Below are 19499 nucleotides of genomic sequence, written 5' to 3'. Positions count from 1 at the left end.
GAGGGCGCGGAATTGAAGGCGCCTTCCGCTGTCGGCCCACCGCCCGCTGCCCCCGAGCCTGCGCTCACGCCGATCACGGCGGAGACGTCTGCGATTCCGGGCGGTAGTGTGTCAGCGTCGACTACACCTCATGACGCCGCAGGGATCACGCCTCATAGCACCTCGGAATACAAGCTGTCACCTGTAGAGAAGATTCCCAGTCGCATATCGCAGCACTCGTAAGTGAGCCGGCGAAGAGTCTTGTTTTTTTCATTTGTTTTAGAGCGCAGCTCTTAGACGCCTGTTCCTGCGGCGAGCGTCTTTGTGGCCGAGCGAACGAGCCCCGCGAATAATGAAAGCGAACGCGGACTGCAGTGGGAGATGCACGAAATGCGGTAGCGCAGGAGGAGTGTGCCGCGGAACCATGAGTGAGGCGGAAACCGGAGGAGGACCGGAGGGGTACGGCCTGCGCATGCGCTAAGTTGCCGATGGCCCAGGCAGCCTCAGCCTCGTGGGCAGCCTCATCTGCACTTCGGAGGGGGGCAGGGTGTGGGGCGAGGAGGGCTACGCTCGTCCGCGGCGTCATATGCTGAGGTCAATCCGCGGTATGTGGCATGAGGACCACTGCTCCTGCAAGGGACGATGCCGAGCTGCTGCGAGGGAGGCTTGGTGTCACGCTACCTTGGAAGTTGTCGCCGCTGACACTGAAGGCACGACTTCCCAGCGATGAAGAGCCACTGTTGTCCTTGGTGGAACGAAAGCGTGAGCATAAAAGCGTAGTGTCGCGCAAGACGGCCTGTGCGGCGACGATGGCTATGTGCGATATGGCGCCAGAGTAGCGCGCGCCGTCTGTATGGAAACCAAGCGCTGCATGAGCGAACGTCTGTCTGCGGCGGCTGCTGTGAATCCCACCCACGCGCTGGCACCACGAGCTGGCTCTCGCGATCTCCGGATTAGTGAGGCAGTGGTGCCACACTTCGCTCCGTTTGAAACGTACACGAGACTGATTGCCTGCGCCAGCCAATATATCGCAAAATGAAGGGAGTATCGTAATCACCGAAATTTTTTGCGCATACATGAACCATGAATGCTGAGTGCACTTAGTGGGTTCCGTGTATCAAGATCGAAGTGTGCGCTCACTGACGGGACGTATGGACACACAAACGATCGACTACGACCAACCTTGATGCCGGCGCAGATATCCGAACGATTCGAAAACATCTCGATCAGTCTAGGCGCCCCTCCGCAACCCAGCGCTCTGGAATAGTGGACATATTGTTCTTGTATATGGCTCACGTATACAAGGACTCAATTCGCCTCGTTGCCTTGTTCGGCAGATATCTACAGGGACACCGTTGCAGCTCAATTCTCCACGTTGTTGATGGCGTACATCGGTTTATCTTGGACATAATGTCCGAAATAAACCGCTGCTCATCAGAGCTGCGTCGGAAAGAAAGGCACAGCTGCACAGGGGCACTATTCGCAACAACTAAAGATAAAATCTCCCGATTTCAAAAGTATCCGAATTCGTACTAATGACATAAATCACATAATCAGCGATGTAGCAAAATTAATAAACAAGTACGTCAGGGTGGGTCTGGGGAACACCACTGCAGTCCAGTTCGTGATATTGCAAAGCTGAATCCGCAAGCTGAAAGCTGCTGTACCACTGAGTCGGTTTGCGTTTCTTGGCGAGGAAACGCTTGGGTGCCTACACACTTGCGCTTAACTGAGATTATACATAGAAACGCGCTACATTCCAGAAAAGTTCCCGTTCACCTTTCTTTTGTCCGAAGAAATTGAAATAAACACTGGTATTTTACACGCCAAAACCATGATTTGATTATGAGGCACGCCGTATTAAGAGACTCCAAATTGATTTTGACCCTCTGGGTTTCTTTAACGTGCGTCCAATGCACCGTATACTGGCTTTTGCATTTCACCCCCCATCGAAATGCGGCTGCCTCGGCCGGTATTCGTTCGCGCGCCCTCGGGCATAGTAATCCCACCGCAATAGCCACTGCGTAACAATGACGGGTAAAAAAAGAACCGAAATTCGAATTCTTAGACTATGTATACAGCTACTTTGCGCCAGTCAGCGCGGAGGAGTTGCCCGTTTCCAAGTTTGGCGAATGACGTCGCATCGATACTTCGCGTGCGCTTGGCCAAAAAATTCGGCACTGAACGGCAGTGCCGTTGCATGCTTCACGTGCGGTCTGGGCGAGTAAAACAGGGCCCGTGTTCACAAAGACCTCTTGGGCTAGAATTGTTCCCAAGAAAAAAAGTCGGCCAATCCTGATGCTGGACGTACCATTAGCGAAGGGCGCCAACCAAGGGCAGAGATCACTTAGAATATGAAAGGTTTGTGTGAATTCGGCCCCAGATTTTCTCGATTACATTCAAACTAGTCTCCTCGAAAAGACATTCGCAAAAGAAAAAGAAAAGGCGGCATTGTAAATTTTTGTGCCGGCGCCAGTTGTTCGCTTACTCTTTTAGGGCCGCATCTGATTCCAGAACGGAGATGTGCGCTTTCGCAGAGAGAGAGAAACGCATTCCATTCGGCCGGTGTGCTCCGACGCAATATTATGTAAACATGTGCTTCAAGCAAATCGTTAGAGGCGTCATAGTTACTCGTACGTTTCGAAGTAATTTCGACTGCGTCGGTTTCAACACACTTTTATGCTGTTTCGTCTACTTATTCTGCTCTATAGATGGGGTTCTGCGCAGTCGTGCAGAAGAATATAGATTCACTAGCTCGCTTCGATGGTACTCAGTGCAAACGTGGCTGAGGGCTCGCTTTTATACCGAAACATGCAATGACTGTGTTCAATACGGTGTAACATAATTCGGTTTTAAACAAAATGGGCTCCAATTCATGTAGCGAAGGTGGTTGGCCAGCGAAGCTGTGTGGTGTCACTTGATCCTATAGACCAATTAGACGGAGCCTATTACTGGGTGCTGCCGAGCCTGAGCGCGAAGCCGTCGTGCACATTGACGTTGTTGTTCCTTTCGTCGTTCATCCTGTTCGCGCTGCTCTTCAGGAGTCCTAACTGTGCGTGGCTCGCTTTGGGCAGGAACCGCTGCGCCCTGCCTATGGCCTGAGCACGACGCCGTATAGTGTATACTGACGTCTGTTTCTGTCGCCGCTGCATAATGTCACGTGGTGGTGACGTTGAAGAACACAGTAGCAACACAACACAGCAGTAGCATAACCTGCAGTGGCCGCGAAGCGGTAACTGCAGCTTATACGATGGCATTTCCACCAAAACGATATGCGCGAAGGTGAGTGGGGCGAGCTTCCTGGTTCTCTTTTTTTCCTCGCACGGCTGGCTGTTCTGTTATAGCGTTGCAGTAAACTGCGCTGGGTAGCTTGGTCGGATATCAATTCACAAATATTCTTTTTCTTCCGTTTCTTTTTACTCCAGTATAGCTTGACCTGGCGAAAGCCTTTCTCGCCACTTGCATCTTGCAAGACAAGGTGACAGGAAGCAATGCGTCCTCACCAGTGCCGGACAGTCACACTCACCGTCAGGTCACGCGATTAACTTATCTTATTGCGCCGTTATTACGTGCGCTACAGAGCACATTCAAAGAAATTGGAGTATGCTTAAGCTTCGCCTTCCCCGCAGGGGCGTATGCGTAAGCACGCCTTTGGTGTGTCGCGACACCACGTACCCGAGCACACGAGGTTTGGATCCTCCCGCGTGTAGCCGTGCGCGGCTTAACCGTGTCTGGGGAAAGGGGGATCCTGGAGGTTGAGCCGATTCTGGGTGTCTGTACCTTTAAGGCCCCCCGGCGGAGGCAACACACCTCTTTGGCCTCTGCTTCACATAGACGGCACCTCCAGACTGACCCACCTGGAGGAAATCGCCAGTCGCCTTTTCCTGTCCTCTTCTCCAATCTTCTGCTTTCTCTCCCACTTTCCCATCTTTCCTGTCTTCTCTTCACTTCATATTACTTCCGTATTTCCTGGCGGCAAGGGCTAACCGTGTGTGATATATTCAACCCTGGGTATATACAATAGGTTATAGTGGCGCTGTATAGTTGGCGTCTGCAGGTTTCTTGGAATCTGTAGCGTCCCCTTGTTGGGCTCCGTGGTGGGTGGCTACCACTGCCGCCGAATTTTGAAACCATCCAATGGCAGAAGCGTTCCCGCGACTTTCAGATCGGCCTCTGAAAAGAGGTCGCACCGAATCAACTTTCCAGTTCTTTTTAAAACCAAGCGAAGAGACATTTCCGAAATACCATGTTTTTCACAGTGAAGGCAACACCACCGTTAGAGAACTGTCACCATTCACAGTATCGAAATGCCTAGCAAACACAATTGGATCGGGTTACAAGGCCTCAAGGATGGCTAGCGGAGACCTCCTCCTTGAACTGACCAAGAAAAGTCAACTAGAAAAGCTCGCCGAACTCACCAATATCGGTGACATCAAAGTAACAATCTCTCCACACCGCTCACTCAACACTAGCAGGGAAGTTATATCTGAAGAAGACTTCTTGAACCTCAGCGACGAAGAGCTACTCGAAGGATTTCAGGAGCAAAACGTAATTAATGTTCAGAGAATAACACTACGACGAAATGACCAACACATCCCGACTAAACATGTGATCTTGCCATTTGGTAGTAGCACTGTCCCTAGTTCACTGGACGCAGGATATCTGAAAATCAACGTCAGACCGTACATACCCAACCCAAGGCGGTGTTTCAAGTGCCAGAGGTTCGGGCATGCATCTCAATCATGCAGAGGAAAGGAAACATGCGCGAAGTGTAGTGCCAACGACCATCCATCTGACAACTGCATTGCTCCTGCACAATGTGTCAATTGCAAGGGCGATCATCCTGCTTACTCGAGGAGCTGCCCTTGCTGGAAAAGAGAAAAAGAAATAATTGCAATCACAGTAAAGGAAAAGATTTCATTCTACGAAGCGAGGAAAAGGCTAGGGCACTTACCTCAAAAAAGCTATGCCAGTGTGACGCGGCAGGGGGCAGCGTCACACCGGCCTCAGGAATCTACAGGGTCCACGTCCGGTACCCCTGTAGAAACCCCAACCGCCCCCTTGGTGGCTGCAGCCAGTGCTTCTCCATCAGCAACAAAGAGGGCCCAGCAGACCAGAGTGCCGCAGGGCCCGAAGTTGAACCGTACTCCACGGCCCGAGACGCGGGTCTCAGCGCCTGGCTGTCGATTGTCCAGCGCCTCGGAAAAGGCGATGGAGGTCGATCCGAAAACCCCTGCGTCATTGACGCCAAAAGACCCGCGTTCCTTGGAGCGCTTACAGAAGGATAAGCATATTATACCTTCGCTGAGGAAAGGAAAGGTAACCTGAACGGGGGGGTTACCGCCTTCCATAAGAGTAATCAGCTTTTAAATACATGTCACCTACAACTCGTAAGCTCACACACACAAGTAACTTTTTTTCCAATCCCAATAACATGGCTTTCATCATTCATTGGAATTGCAGAGGCCTAATTCACAATCTAGGTGACATCAAAGACATTATAAATAAGTTATCACCAGTGACATTCTGCCTTCAAGAAACGAACCTAGGACCAAAGCATACACATTTTCTTAAAGGCTTTACAATCATAAACGACCGCGAGCCCTCCAGTCGTCTATCAGGAGGTGTCGCTATTGTCGTTCAAGGCGGCATCCCTACACGGAACGTTTCACTAAATGCTGCGTTTGAGGCAGTAGCTGTCACCGTTTTAACTTTTAAGACTGTCACCATCTGCTCGTTATACATCCCTCCCCATACCCATTTCACAACTCGAGATTTGGAAGATTTAATTGTCCAGCTGCCGGAGCCTTTTGTATAGTTGGAGATCTTAATGCTCACTGCACTCTTTGGGGTAGCGATAAGAATGACCAAGAGAACAACTTATCGAAGATCTTATTTTGAATAATATCTGTCTTTTAAATTCAGGTGAGCCAACTCATTTTTCACCGAGCTCACGTTATTTTAGCTGTATTGATTTAGCATTTTGCTCTCCAGATATCTTCAGCGATTTTAAATGGGACTTACTGGAGAATCCATATGGCAGTGATCATTTACCTACTTTAATCCACCTTACATCAACACTACCCATTATATCCCACAAACCACGCCACTGGAAGTTACAAATGGCCGTCTGGGCTGTTTTTACGGAAAGTGCCAGGGTGGAGGAACTTATTTTAACAGACCTAAGCATTGAGGAAATTAATGAAAAGTTTACCAATTGCATAATTTCTGCAGCTTAAAAGGCCATTCCGCAATCTTCTGGCGTGGTTCGGAAAAACCTGAATCCTTGGTGGACACGTGAATGCACCGTAGCAAAAAAGCAGCAGACCAAGGCCTGGGGAATTTTACGCAGATACCCAACTCAAAACATTTTTCGCAATTTCAAACAAGCCAAAGCGAAAGCCCGATTTATTTGGAGACAGGCGGAAAAATTGTCTTGGCAGATTTATGTATCTACAATTAATAACACCGTCACATCCAAAAGGATGTGAGACCAGGTCAGAAGTTTAAGGGGGACTACTCACCGTACACGATACTCATACTCACACCTTCAGGCACTCAGACAACACTACAAGAACAAGCGAATATACTTGGGGAACATTTCTTTAACGTCTCGAGCTCGGCTAAATATAGGAACATGTTCTTAAAATACAAACTGTCGGCAGAAAAAGAGAAACTACCAACCACTTGTATGTCAAGGGACGAATAAAACGCTCCATTTACGTTACAAGAGCTTAACAGGGTTCTCTGTACTGGCAAGAAAACTGCAGTAGGTCCTGACCGGATCCATTATTCCATGCTTGCACACCTGTCCCCAGCATCCGTAGATGTTCTCCTTAAATTTTTTAACAAAATATTTGAATCCGGAAGCACGCCAAAAAGTTAGAAAAACGCAATAGTTGTGCCTTTTCTAAAACCAGGTAAATCCCCCACATCCCCAAGCAGCTTTCGACCCATTGCCCTGACAAGTTGTTTGGCGAAAACATATGAAGGTATCGTAAATGCCAGATTAACTTTCACGCTTCATATACGGAACTCCATTGATTCTCTTCAGTGCGGCTATAAAAAAGGGTGTTCAACGACAGACCACCTCGTCCGACTTGAACACGAAATACGTGAGGCATGCGTACACAAACAGCACTGCCTGGCAGTGTTCTTCAATTTAGAAAAAGCCTATGACACCACGTGGAGGTTTGGAATCTTACGTGACTTCGCCGCGTTAGGAATCCTTGGCAAAATGCTAAACTGTATCGCAGATTTTTTGTCCAACAGAACATTCCAAATCCGTTTAGGCACTGCGCTCTCGCGCACGTTTTTCCAGGAAAACGGCGTGCCACAGGGTTGCGTACTTAGCACAACACTCTTTATTGTAAAATTGAACTCTATCAACAAAGTCATTCCCACCTCTGTTATGCACTCCATATACGTCGATGACCTGCAAATAGCGTGCCGAGCCTCAAACTTACCAACATGTGAAAGGCAGCTCCAGATAACAATAAATAAACTAATGGGGTGGGCTGAGAAAAATTGCTTCCGCTTCTCTACTCAGGAAACTTCTACAGTGCTATTTTCGCAAAAACGAGGGTTGTACTTAGACCCGGATTTAAAATTGAATGATTTTGCGCTGCAGGTAAAACAAGAATATAAATTCTTGGGAGTAATCTTTGACAAAAAACTGAACTTCCTTGCCCACATTAAATCACTAAAGGTTAAGGCAGATGAAGCGTTGAATATCCTCAAAGTGTTATCTCATAAGCACTGGGGTTCCGACCGAACGTTTCTTTTACGTATTTACCGGTCTCCTGTGCGTAGCCTTTTAGACTACGGCGCCATTGTTTACGGCTCAGCCAGACAGTCCTACATCCAACGACTTGATCCAGTACATAACCTTGGACTGCGACTGGCCAGTGGTGCCTTCAGAACGTCGCCTATTCAAAGTTTATACGTTGAGTGTAATGGACCCTCATTACAGCAGCGCAGAGCATTACTCACAGTCTCTTACATACTCAGGATTCAGTCATCACCGCAACACATAGCTACAACATCCTCACAAAATGCAACTCACGCCTACACTATACAAATAAACCGAACATGATTAAGCCGCTTGTCCTGCGATATGAGGAGTATGTCCGGGATTACGACATTCCTCGCGAAGTGCTCCGGGTTGCCAGAAAGCCAAAGCGTTTGCCCCCGTGGTACGACTTTGAACCGTTGTGTGACTGGACATTAAGGCCCAAACAATGAGACGTTCCTTTCCTTCGAGCGCTTCCTAACCTTACGTGCGGCCACCTTAGAGCGAAGGACCGATGGAGTAAGTAAGCGTACTCTGAAAGCTCCCTTCACTTGTCCTCAAGTAAGGAGTGGTTGCCGCATGCCTGGGTTCGAGATTATCTCTTAAGAGCTTTACGCGAACACCATTATTCAATAAAAAATGTTGTATCGTCGCAAAATCTTTAAATTGAAGAGCTAATATAGAGAAGCGTGGACGCTTTCTTCTAGTTTTGTTTACTAAACTTTAAAAAGTAGCGCATTACAGTGCAAAACTTGATGTGCTCCAGCAACGCTGGCACGCCGGCGTCGCGCAACGCCTAGCAACGCCTAGCAACGCTTCCATGCCGCACGCGTGACTGAAACGAATATGCCTGGTAAGACGTACTGTGCTCGCGCTTCTCCGCAGGTGGGCGACAGCGCGCATGCGCAAGCAAACGTCACGTGGTTAAAGGGACACTAAAGTGAAAAATGATTTCTTCTGCATCAGTAAATTACCGTTCTACAACGCCAAAAACACCACTCTTACAACGATAAGACGTTTGGTAAGCCAGAGAAAGCGCAAGAACGAAATACGGGTGGCGACGCCTACTTAAGTTCCCGCAACTGGGGGTTGTGACGTCTTCGATTTTGATGGCATCTTCTAGGGCCTACTAACTATATAGGGGTACAGATTGGCTACATTGTGTTCTAAAGGAACCAAATATTAAACATGGCAAGTTTCAGGAACCTTTATTCAGCCAACGCGGCCCAAATGCGACAACATACTTTGGAATCCCTGACGTCACGTTGACGTACCGGCGCTGGCGTTTCGGCGCGAAATTCAAATACTGATACTTGGACCTTCATTTTCTCATCTAATAATCAAACTATTGTTTGGAAATGACTGCCTGCAGTGTTCTCAAACAACGCTTTATTAGTATAAACTGATTTGTTGTTTCGCTTTAGTGCCCCTTTAAGCAGTCAGGTGAAGCGCTCGTTCAGGGCAATGAGCGGCGTAAGGACGCATGAAGGTAGCTTTGGAGCAACCTTATGCTGAGGAAGCACCAAGGAAGCCTTCACCGAGGGCCCCTCAGTAAGGAAGCTTTCAGAGTGACATAAGGTAGCCTCACCGCAATGAAGGCTCAGTAAGGAAGATTTCATTGTTTGGCCCTAACACATTTAAAGAAGAAAGACACCCCACGCGAACACATTATACAAGAATTCCGTGCTCTTCAGTACAAATATCAAAATAACAGGCAATATTACACTGATGGCTCTAAAACGAAAGAACTCGTGGGTGTGGGGGTCGTAACGGAAAATTGGGAAAAAAAGTATTCGATTGCTACAACATGCCTCTGTTTTCACGGCCGAAGTTATCGCTATATGGGTTGTTGTTAGATTATCGCTGATAAACATAAAAATGCATTCATATACACAGATTCTTTAAGCACACTGAAGGCTATACATCTGAAATCTGAGTGTGAATCCCTGATTGGAGACATTTTAAGCATGGTGGCTTTTAACGAATACGGGAGGTTAATTCGTTTCTGCTGGGTCCCAAGCCATGTTGGCATACCGGGTAACGAAGCAGCTGATAGATATGCATTGATGGCAGCGCACAAATAAATTACAAACACAACACTCCCATATAATGATAGCATCCGCGCAATTAGAAAAGCCTTCACGGTAAAATGGCAGCGCGAATGGGACCGTTGTGCCGACTACAAGCTACATCTCACAAAACCCATAGTTGGCGAGTGGAAGTCATGCCATCATCAGGAGCGGTTCATCGAAGTAGTTTTATGCCGACTACGCATTGGGCACACACATCTCACACGCAATTACTTACTTACGAAAGAAGACACACCAACATGCGAGAAATGTCAACAGCCACTAACAGTTATGCAAATATTACTCATATGTACGCAGACTGAAACACACAGACGAACACTTTTGCACAAATTATATCAACTACACATACCTCTACACCCTGCTTTAATTTTAGGTGATGATCCGCTAGTCCCATTATGTGACGTCCGTAAATTTCTAGACGACACTGGATTTTTACATAAAATATAGATTACTAACACAGCTTTTTCCTTTATAAACTGGATTTTAAAACACCTCGTGTTTGGCCTAGCATAGCCTTAGCTGCTTTTGCGCCATTAAACCCCATTTAACTAACCAACTAACTAGCTTCGCCTTCAAGAGTGGAACGCGATAGCGTTATCGCACTCCGTTTGCACCGCCTACTCAAACGATATATGCGAGCCAAACGTCGCGATCGGCTCGGAGAGCCGGGCCGCGACGCGCCATAAAGGCGCACGCGATCATGGGGCGAGTGGCGCGCCACGTGTCGGGGCAGCGCCGTACGATGCGAGGAGGGGGTCTTCTGTGTTTACCGCAACATGGCCCTGCGTGTGCGCAGAGCGCAGAAGAAATGTAGCGGACACGTACTTCGCTACTCGTGATACTGCGACGTCTGTAATTTACATGGTCATAATTACCGATATGCACCACAGTATAACTTTCTGCGGCAAGTTTCCAAGGCAACACCGCATTCACTAGAGGCGATTTTGTACCGCTTTCAACGACCGAACTCGTGGCTGAGTGGTAGCGTGTCCGTCTAACAGTACGGAGACCTTGGTTCGATTCCCACCAGCCCATCTTGCAAGATGTTTTTTTTTATTTAGAAGTGCCTTCCGGCATTTATCGCTCACGGCAAACGCTGCTGACGCCGACGACACCGGCTTTTCTTCCACACGAGCTCCTTCACGGTGTCGCGTTAGAACACCAGCATAACGTGGTGCAGAAACGGAGCAGTAAACGCACTAATACGCGTGACCAGGCGGTGCAATAGTTCGGCTTACGAGCGGCAGTGAGGACGTGCTGATCGCTGTCATTTGCAAATAAGAGATCTAAGTGACAAAAAGACTTTCGCCATGCTAGAGAAACTCCTCAAAATAAGGGACCTTTATTTAATATTCACGAAACAACAAAGTAGGCGCCACAGGGACTCGAACCCCGGTTCACAACATGGGAGCCAGCGACGCTACCGCTGCAACTTGCCGAACCGTTTTTAGAATTGTGTTGCCATAGCAAAAATAAGGACGCTCAAGGCAAATTTCCGTCGGTGGCCTCGGCGTCGCCGTAATCCGTATAAATTCCAACTTCGGGTAGATTGCGGCGACACGCTTTGCTGTAGATGCGAGAGAAAGCTTGAAAAGGTCAGCCGCGAAGGCTAGTGGCTCGATGCGGCGGCGGCTTCTGGCGCGCGCTATAGGGAAGAAGCAGGGAGGGTTCGCCCCGTCTTCTCATGAGTGCAAGGAGGGGGTAGGAGCTGGGAGATGTGCGCGTGCTAGAAAGGGGGGGGGGGCTGGGCGTGATCGCCCGCGCCCTACCTTAGAGTTGGTCTGTGGTGCGTTCGAAGACTAGGCGATCCGAGATAGGCGATGGATTTGTGTACACTGTGTTCTCGCGTGTTTAGTTGACAGTGAAGAGAGATGAAGTACGAAGGTGAATTCGCACGCGCACGCCGCTGCTGCCGCGCTATTCGTCACGCCAGCATTCGGACAGCGAGTGTCTGTGGTCATCGAGAGAGATATGTTCGTTTTTGCCTATGCACGCGTCACAATGTGCACAATTATTAAGGGAATGTTTACAGCAATCTATGCAGCTTATAAAACTACCAACCTTACTTTGCATAGCTGTCCAATTTGCTGTCGCAATCAGTGCTTCGCCTTTCGGACGAAACTGCGAGTTTTGTTTATTAGCCACAGGCTCAAAATTGGTTGGGCCTTTGCCGCAATACTGTTGGTAATTTGGCGTTTTGAGAGACCGGTTATTGTGCAGTTTACGTGCATTGCTCCAGCGTTTTATGCTTTACCGTATTTAACACCTAGAGCCACTTCTTTATGACTTTTTCTCGTTTTAACCTTGCACCGCACTATAGTACTGATTGCTGTCGAAAGGTGCTAGGACACATAGATTGTCCCGCTTGCGTGCGCAGGATTTCACATAGCATATTTTATGACGGGAAAGTCAGCCTGTGTGAGAAGGAGCTTTGCATGTTTTCTAACGACTGTAATGGGAAGGTAGCGCGAAGGCCCGACGTAGTCTTAGACACTTCGTAACCGAAAGGTTACTCTAACCTCACCACGAATAAAGGATCAGTAAGCCGAAAAAAGCGCGAGGATGAAAGGCTGGTGGCGACGCCGCCTTGAAGTTTACGCACAAGCTCGCGCCGTGACTTCACAGGTGGGCGGTTCCTTCTCGGGCTTAATTTGCTATCGCCAAAAGTGGAGTTCATTGTATTATAAATGAGGCAAAAACTACAATTGGCAAGTTTTGGGAGCCTTTACTGAGCCATGACGGCCAGATATAAAAAATAAACTTTAATATCTGTGACGTCACACTGACACATCGGCGCTGGGTTATCCACACGAAAAAAAAATGGAGCGGTACTTCAACCTTAACTTTCTCTCCGAATGATCAACATATTTCCGCGAAATAACGAAAATATAGTTTTGAAATAGCTTATCGGGACTAAACTTGATTTAGTGTTTCCCTTCAAGTGTCATTTTAAGCGCGGTGATTGCACTAAGTAAGCGGTCCCTCCCTTGGTAGGCGACGTAATGGACTGTAGTTTGCTGCGATCGCGGACGCGACAGTTGCCGCAGACAACCTGCTTACCTTGCAGGTTTTGTATTGCCCTTCATTGTGAGCTTTCTGCCCACACACAGTTTGTTCGCTCGATATAGTGGACACGGCTCGACCTTAGAACAGTGGAACATCGGGGAAGCGAGGACCTGTATCTGTGGCATTTTAAACCCTGTTCGCGAGCACCTCACCTATGGGGCAGTAGTACGTCGAAGTATGGAAAGAAAAGCTTGGGGTGACTGAGGAGTTGCACCGGAGTTGAGAAGCGGTTGAAAAAGTATGAGCCCGTTCTCATTTCTTTTGATTTCCGCCAATATCTCGTATGGTTCTTTTGCACAACTTTCCTTTGCGCCTCACTTGAGTATAGCTTGGTTGTCTTTGACGTACGACTTGCTTCAGTGTGCCTTAGAAGTACTGAATGCTGGACGTGTTGGTATTCCATAATCAAGAAAGAATGGCGCGACCACACGTTGACGAGAAAGAAAAAAAAAAATGAGCGGCGCTCGTTCGTGTTTTTCTTTCTCATCCCTGTGTGTTTGCGCCATCATTTCATGAGTATTCAGTTTGTGTGCACCTGAGCTTTCGTGTTTCTCTTGTAATCGATAACTATTCTTGTGGAGTTATTCATGCTCTTGCATACAGTCTCCACTTTCTCCTAGGAGCCAACGTGCGATGCTTGTGGATCGAAGAAACTTTGGAACACTTGTTGTGCCCTTACTCTCAGGACGACATTTTTAATGAGGCCTCTTTCTGGTGACAACTTTAAACTAGCTAAACTCCGTAGAATCTTGGTTTCAGCTAGTCGCTGCAGGTGTCATATTTCTGACAATGAAAGGCGCCAAAATAGACGCGAACAAAGATGTCCAGTGGTACGTCTCTTTCTCCGCGTCTATCTTCCGCCTTCGATTTCCTGAAACAAGACTCCGTATCATTTCCTGATACCAATATGTACACCCGTCGATGGCGTGAAATATTCGTACAAATGTGCAGATCAAGTGCAACTGTCTGAGTGATCGGTTAAGTAGTCCTCGTGTGCCTATTCCGCTGTGCGCGCTCGTCATTGTCGACCTCCCTGCCTCGACTCGCCTTGCTTTTTGTCTCCCCTCCTTGCCAATTGAGCGTCTCCGCAATGGGTGTGTCTTGCAGAGCTGAAGTTACGTCCAAAAGTCACCGGTCACCAGCGAAGGGTGACGTCAGCAAGGACGCGAGCGATACGTCGACCAGCAAGCGCAAGCGCAATAAGCACCGCCGCTCCAGCCAGGAGTCAAGCAAGTCGGCGCAAAGCGTCACCCCGCAGCCGGCGCAACCGTCGGCCGCGCACGAGCCCACAACCAAGGCGGAGCGCCACTGAGCTGCCCTGGTGCCGCCGCATTCGCAGCTAATGCCACGTTGGTCGTGGTGGCAATGATAAAGATAAAATGCGCTCGTCTCTTGGGAACCAGTACGACTTGGGTATTTATGCACGCAGCCGGTCCTCTATAACTCTTAACCACGCATTGTAGTACGCTTCCAGCGCTGTAGAGGTAAAGGTCCAAGAGGATGCACGCAAGTAGCTGCAAGATATGCGCAGCCGTAGCAGGATCCATAGAGGTGTCCGAAGTCAACCGATGCGTACACGAGACTGGCCATGGTGAGGCCGCATGTCCACAAAGTTAGTTTGTGCGGGGTAACGAGGCGCTGTCGCTGCTGGCCGGTAGTGTTCCTGTTTGCAAGCGTCAGTGATGCTTCTTTGTCTGGACACGCAGAATATGCTAATGGTTCTGGGTTGACGAGGCGGGACGGACAGAAATTCGCTGCTTACTTCTTCGGGGCGTAGTTATCGGGTGTGAACACTATAGCACATGGGCTGAGGACAACGGATATGCACGGAAGGAGGCGCGGCTGCTAGAATTTTCATTTGCACAAATTTACGGTGCCAGCGCAGCACAGAAAGGCGCCATGGCTCATGAACTAAGGACGTGTAAGTGGAACAAGACGAGGGATGAAATTAGGCTGTGTTGCCTGCTAACGTGCCCCGACTCACTTTGTTTTAGAAGTTATCAATTCATGTTTCAAGTACATACAACGATAATATTCTTAATTTTCTAGGCCTGTGCGACAGGTGATATTCCACTGTCGCACGTAATTGCCAATATTCGATTGTTCTTAGGCATCAGACGTTCGCGAAAAACGGTATTCACCTGCATTTCAGGTTCCCACATCCTTGCGATAGAAGACATTCGCCTTTCCGTCTCATACACATTTTCATTAGCGAATCAGATAAATGATTCTTGGAATCGCTTACGCCATTTTTCACTGGAATAAAGGCTTATTCTCTCCCTTTCACACGGCTCTTCGTTCTTCTTCGACGCCATCTTGCTGCCACAAGTTGCGTCCGACAACACATTGCCAGGGAACGCAGCGTGTTGTGTGCACTGTCGCATATCTGGCTCAATCCGTATTGCGCACGCGCGCTGCCTCTTACAGCTGTGAGGCGCGCACTGTCACGAACCATTTAATTTGCAAGCTTGCACAAATGAGCCAAATAAACACGTAGGTTAATTTAAATGGCCTTTGGTTTCATGAAAGCCGGCGTCCCACTGCGGTATCGGATTAAGCGACCAATCATCATAGCATTGGCGCCACCTGAGGCCACAACAGCAAGAACTGCCGGACCATTCTTTTTAATTTCCTTCTTCTTGACTATATAACGTTTTAATTGGTCACTCTAAGAGGCATGTTGTGATTGCAACGTCACACGTCCAGTACTCAAAAGAAGGGCTTTTGTTAGCAACCCTGCGCCTCGTGCAAGTTTAGATAAATACATATGCTGCTGCAGACGAATTGCTGTTTAGTGTTACGGCATTAGGAAAGATGGAAACTATAGGTGGAGTTGTATTCACTGTGGCACTGCGACGCTAGAAAACTAGTCTGTAGCTAAATACAAAACGCATTCAGCACGTGCTATCAGCTTAACTTCAAACGCTAACAAGTTGAAAGCGAATAAGCGGCATTATCGGCGTTTCCAGCTGCCACTGCATTTGTAACATTGGATGAATTCAACCTTTAGAAAGCGTATGATGGGTGCACACCATGCTTAAGCACCAGCTATGAATAGAATATAGCTCTCAGCTTCGGTTACAAGAAATAGGTGTTCTGATTCGTTTTTTCAAGCGAAGCTTTCACTGGATACCCACCCAGGTTTTGGGTAGCTGCGGCTGGTTTGGTTTTTACCTCGGCGGATATCATTGGGAAACATATACATACACCTATGCAAACTTCGCTCTCGTGTTTGAGCGCGTTTACAGTTACAAGATGCAAGTAAAGCAACTATATATATATATATATATATATATATATATATATATATATATATATATATATATATATATATATATGTCAATTATCCCGAATTTGTCGTAAAATTTTCGACTTCGGTCTCATGAGGGTGCGGGGGCAAAGCTCAACACTTAAAGACGCCTAGCACGTCATTAGAGCGATGGGAGGTACAGCTGACCGGCCGATACCCTGGCGGGACAAGAAGCTCTCGTCCAGCAAGTACGTCGAGCCGCCATGGCCAGTGGAGCCCTGGAATGAGGACACCACCCACTCGACATACCAATAACATTGACATTCCTCACCAAATATTGGAAATAATTACGCAAGGTAAACGCAGCTAGTCTGTTTATACTCAATGCATACAGTTCCCCCCGTTCGCGAACGCACTGTTTTCAGCACCTACTAACAGAATTTGGTAGGTTTGGACGGGTTCGTGTGGTGGCCGTCGACTTTAATGCTCCGCATACTGCATGAGGTTACGTTAAATCGCAGGCTAAAGGGACCCGCTTATGGAATGCCATCTGTAACATGAGATACACACTGCTTACCGGCCCAGAGCACCCCACTCGGATGGGCAACAGCGTATCTCGTGACACCTGCCCTGACCTTACCTTCGTGCGCAATACTGGCCCAGTCGTTGCGCACGGGCCTTTAGAGGAGCACCTTGGTAGTGACCACTACATTGTGGCGACCACCTTGTCATTACGGGGTGCGCGCAGGCCCGAGCGAAATGTGCGTATAACGGATTGGGCGAAATTCAGGGAACGTCGCCAGGACCCACCTGAGCGCAAAGGGTACGAACGCTGGCTTGACTCTTTCGCACAAGATGTAGAGGCCACCACGAGCACAGTGCGTACCACAACCGAGACACCAGACATAGACCCGCATTACCTTCATATTTGGAACGCCCCCATAGGGTTGACACGACGATGGAAACGAAAACGCCTCAACCGCAAAATTAGGAAACGTATAGATCAAATTACACGGGAATCTCGGGATTATGCAGAGATCCTTACGAGGAATAACTGGCGAGGATTTTGGGATCGCCTCTCAGGCACATTGAGCACAGCAAAAATGTGGTCGATTCTTCGCTCACTCACAGATCCCACCACAACAAAGAGAAAAACATTTCGACAGCTGCACATCCTAACGCACGAGTACAGGGACGATGTCTCGACACTCCTCAGAGAGCTAGAGAAGCATTTCATACCCACAGGCCCGCCGCCGCAGTACCCTGACTATCCTTATGTAGGCGAGGCGAACGAATTGCTCGATGCAGACATCACATCTGACGAGGTGCGGTTGGTCCTACAAGACCTACGCCGCAACACGGCACCGGGAGCCGACCACATCCGTTTCGCCACCCTTCGTAACCTCAGTGACGCGGATATTAACCACCTCACCCATATCTTCAATGATTGCTGGCGCAAGGGCATGTTTCCCCAAGCATGGCGACACGCCGACGTCACACTGATCCCCAAACCGGGCAAGCCTGTTCAGGTTGAAAACTTACTACCCATATCGCTAACATCCTGCATTGGTAAGCTCATTGGGCATGTATTCTTGCGGCGTCTGCAGCCCTTCCTCGAAGAAAAATCATTCTTTTCTAACTCTCAATTCGGATATCAGGCTCATCTGTCTGCCAAAGATGTGCTTTTACAATTGCGGGAGGAAGCCATAGGACCTCCGTCGTCCGCCCAAACGAGAGCACTCATCGCCTTAGACCTAAAAGGGGCATTCGATAATGTTGAACAGGACCTCATCCTTCGCAATGTTGCACATGCACACTGTGGAATTCGTATGTACAACTATATCCGCGCATTTCTTCGAGATCGCACAGCCACCGTATGAATGGGACCGCATCGATCCGGTACGATTTGTCTTGTAGGGCGTGGGACACCCCAGGGCTCAGTTCTTTCCCCTACTCTATTCAGTATCGCGCTCGCAGGGCTCCCCTGGCTACTCCTCCAGATCCCTGATGTCGCCCACGCTATTTATTCGGACGACATTACTATCTGGTCGACACGAGGTTCCGACGGAGCCATCCAGGACCGCCTGCAGCAAGCAGTCGATACACTTTCCGAGTACGCGAGAAAATGCGGCTTAAGATGTGCTCCGGAAAAGTCGGAGCTCATAATAATTCGCCCCCGGAGCCGTTCCTCTACTCCCTCTATCACTGTGCGCGTGTATGGCACACCGATACGACAGGTTAATCGTGCTCGTATCCTCGGCCTACACGTCCAAGCGGATGGCAAATCAAACTACACTGTTTCCCTTCTATGCAGACAGATTGAGCAAATTCTGGCCATGATCCGGAGGGTCTCCAACAGGCGCTCGGGTCTTCGAGAAGAGGACCTGCTGCGCTTGGTGGAGGCATGCGTGATCAGCCGCCTTACATACCATCTCCCATTTCAGCGGTTGACCCAAGCGCAACAACTTCGCATAGACGCAATGATTCGCAACGCGACGAAGCTGGCCCATGGCCTCCCGAACTATACTTCCACACGCCGTCTCCTCAACCTTTGTTCACATAACACACTAGGTGAGCTGCTAGAGGCACATTGGGTCAGCCATCGCCAGCGCCTCCTACTCACTCCTACTGGCCGCCATCTTCTCACACGGCTAGAATACTCTGTCCCACCCCTTGAGTCTGAAACCCGTCCAACGACCTTGTCGTCAGCGATATGCCAAGCACTAAGTATTCATTCATTGCCACGTAATATGCACCCCGAGCATGACAAAGGGCGGTGCAAAGCCCGTGTACGATACATTGGCCGCACGCTTGCAAACATCCCGGATACACATACTTTATACACGGACAGATCACCCACTCAAGAGGGCTATACCTCGGTAGTTTTGGATGGTAACGAATCCCTGAGAGACTCTGCTGCAATGTGCGGAACAAGTGTCGCTGACGGAGAAATTCTCGGTGTTGCTCTTGCAATTAGATACGCCATCCGTGTTCCTGAGGAAGTGTATATATCCACGGACTCGCAAAAGGCATGCCGGGCGTTTCTATCAGGACATGGCATCCCGAGAGCGGCGCACCAAATTCTCAAACAGATCCCGCAAAATACAACAACCACACCTCCCCGCATCCACTTACTCTGGACCCCTGGTCATACCTCGCTGCCGGGTAACGAACGCGCACATGCGGTTGCCTGAGAAATTTCCCTCCGGGCGACTCGGCGTGGTGAGGCGACTAGTTATGAGTGGGGGGATCCCATGCTCCGTTACAAAGACATACTCCGTCATTATACACGCATTCGTCGCACCCACGCCGCGCCACCGCC

General features: G+C 48.9%; 1 long non-coding RNA gene across 1 annotated transcript; it reads left to right on the top strand.

The window, feature by feature from the left end:
- The first annotated feature begins 6 nt into the window (after positions 1–6).
- Positions 7–14326, top strand: LOC142578065 (uncharacterized). The gene is made up of 2 exons (XR_012827151.1): positions 7–218; positions 14035–14326. It is a non-coding gene; the product is annotated as an uncharacterized LOC142578065 (long non-coding RNA).
- The last annotated feature ends 5173 nt before the right edge of the window (positions 14327–19499 follow it).

The sequence above is a fragment of the Dermacentor variabilis genome, chromosome 4 (assembly GCF_050947875.1).
Source record: "Dermacentor variabilis isolate Ectoservices chromosome 4, ASM5094787v1, whole genome shotgun sequence".
Classification (NCBI taxonomy): Eukaryota; Metazoa; Arthropoda; class Arachnida; order Ixodida; family Ixodidae; genus Dermacentor; species Dermacentor variabilis.
Note: the sequence above shows the minus strand (reverse complement) of the source record. Positions and strands in the feature narration are given on the sequence as shown.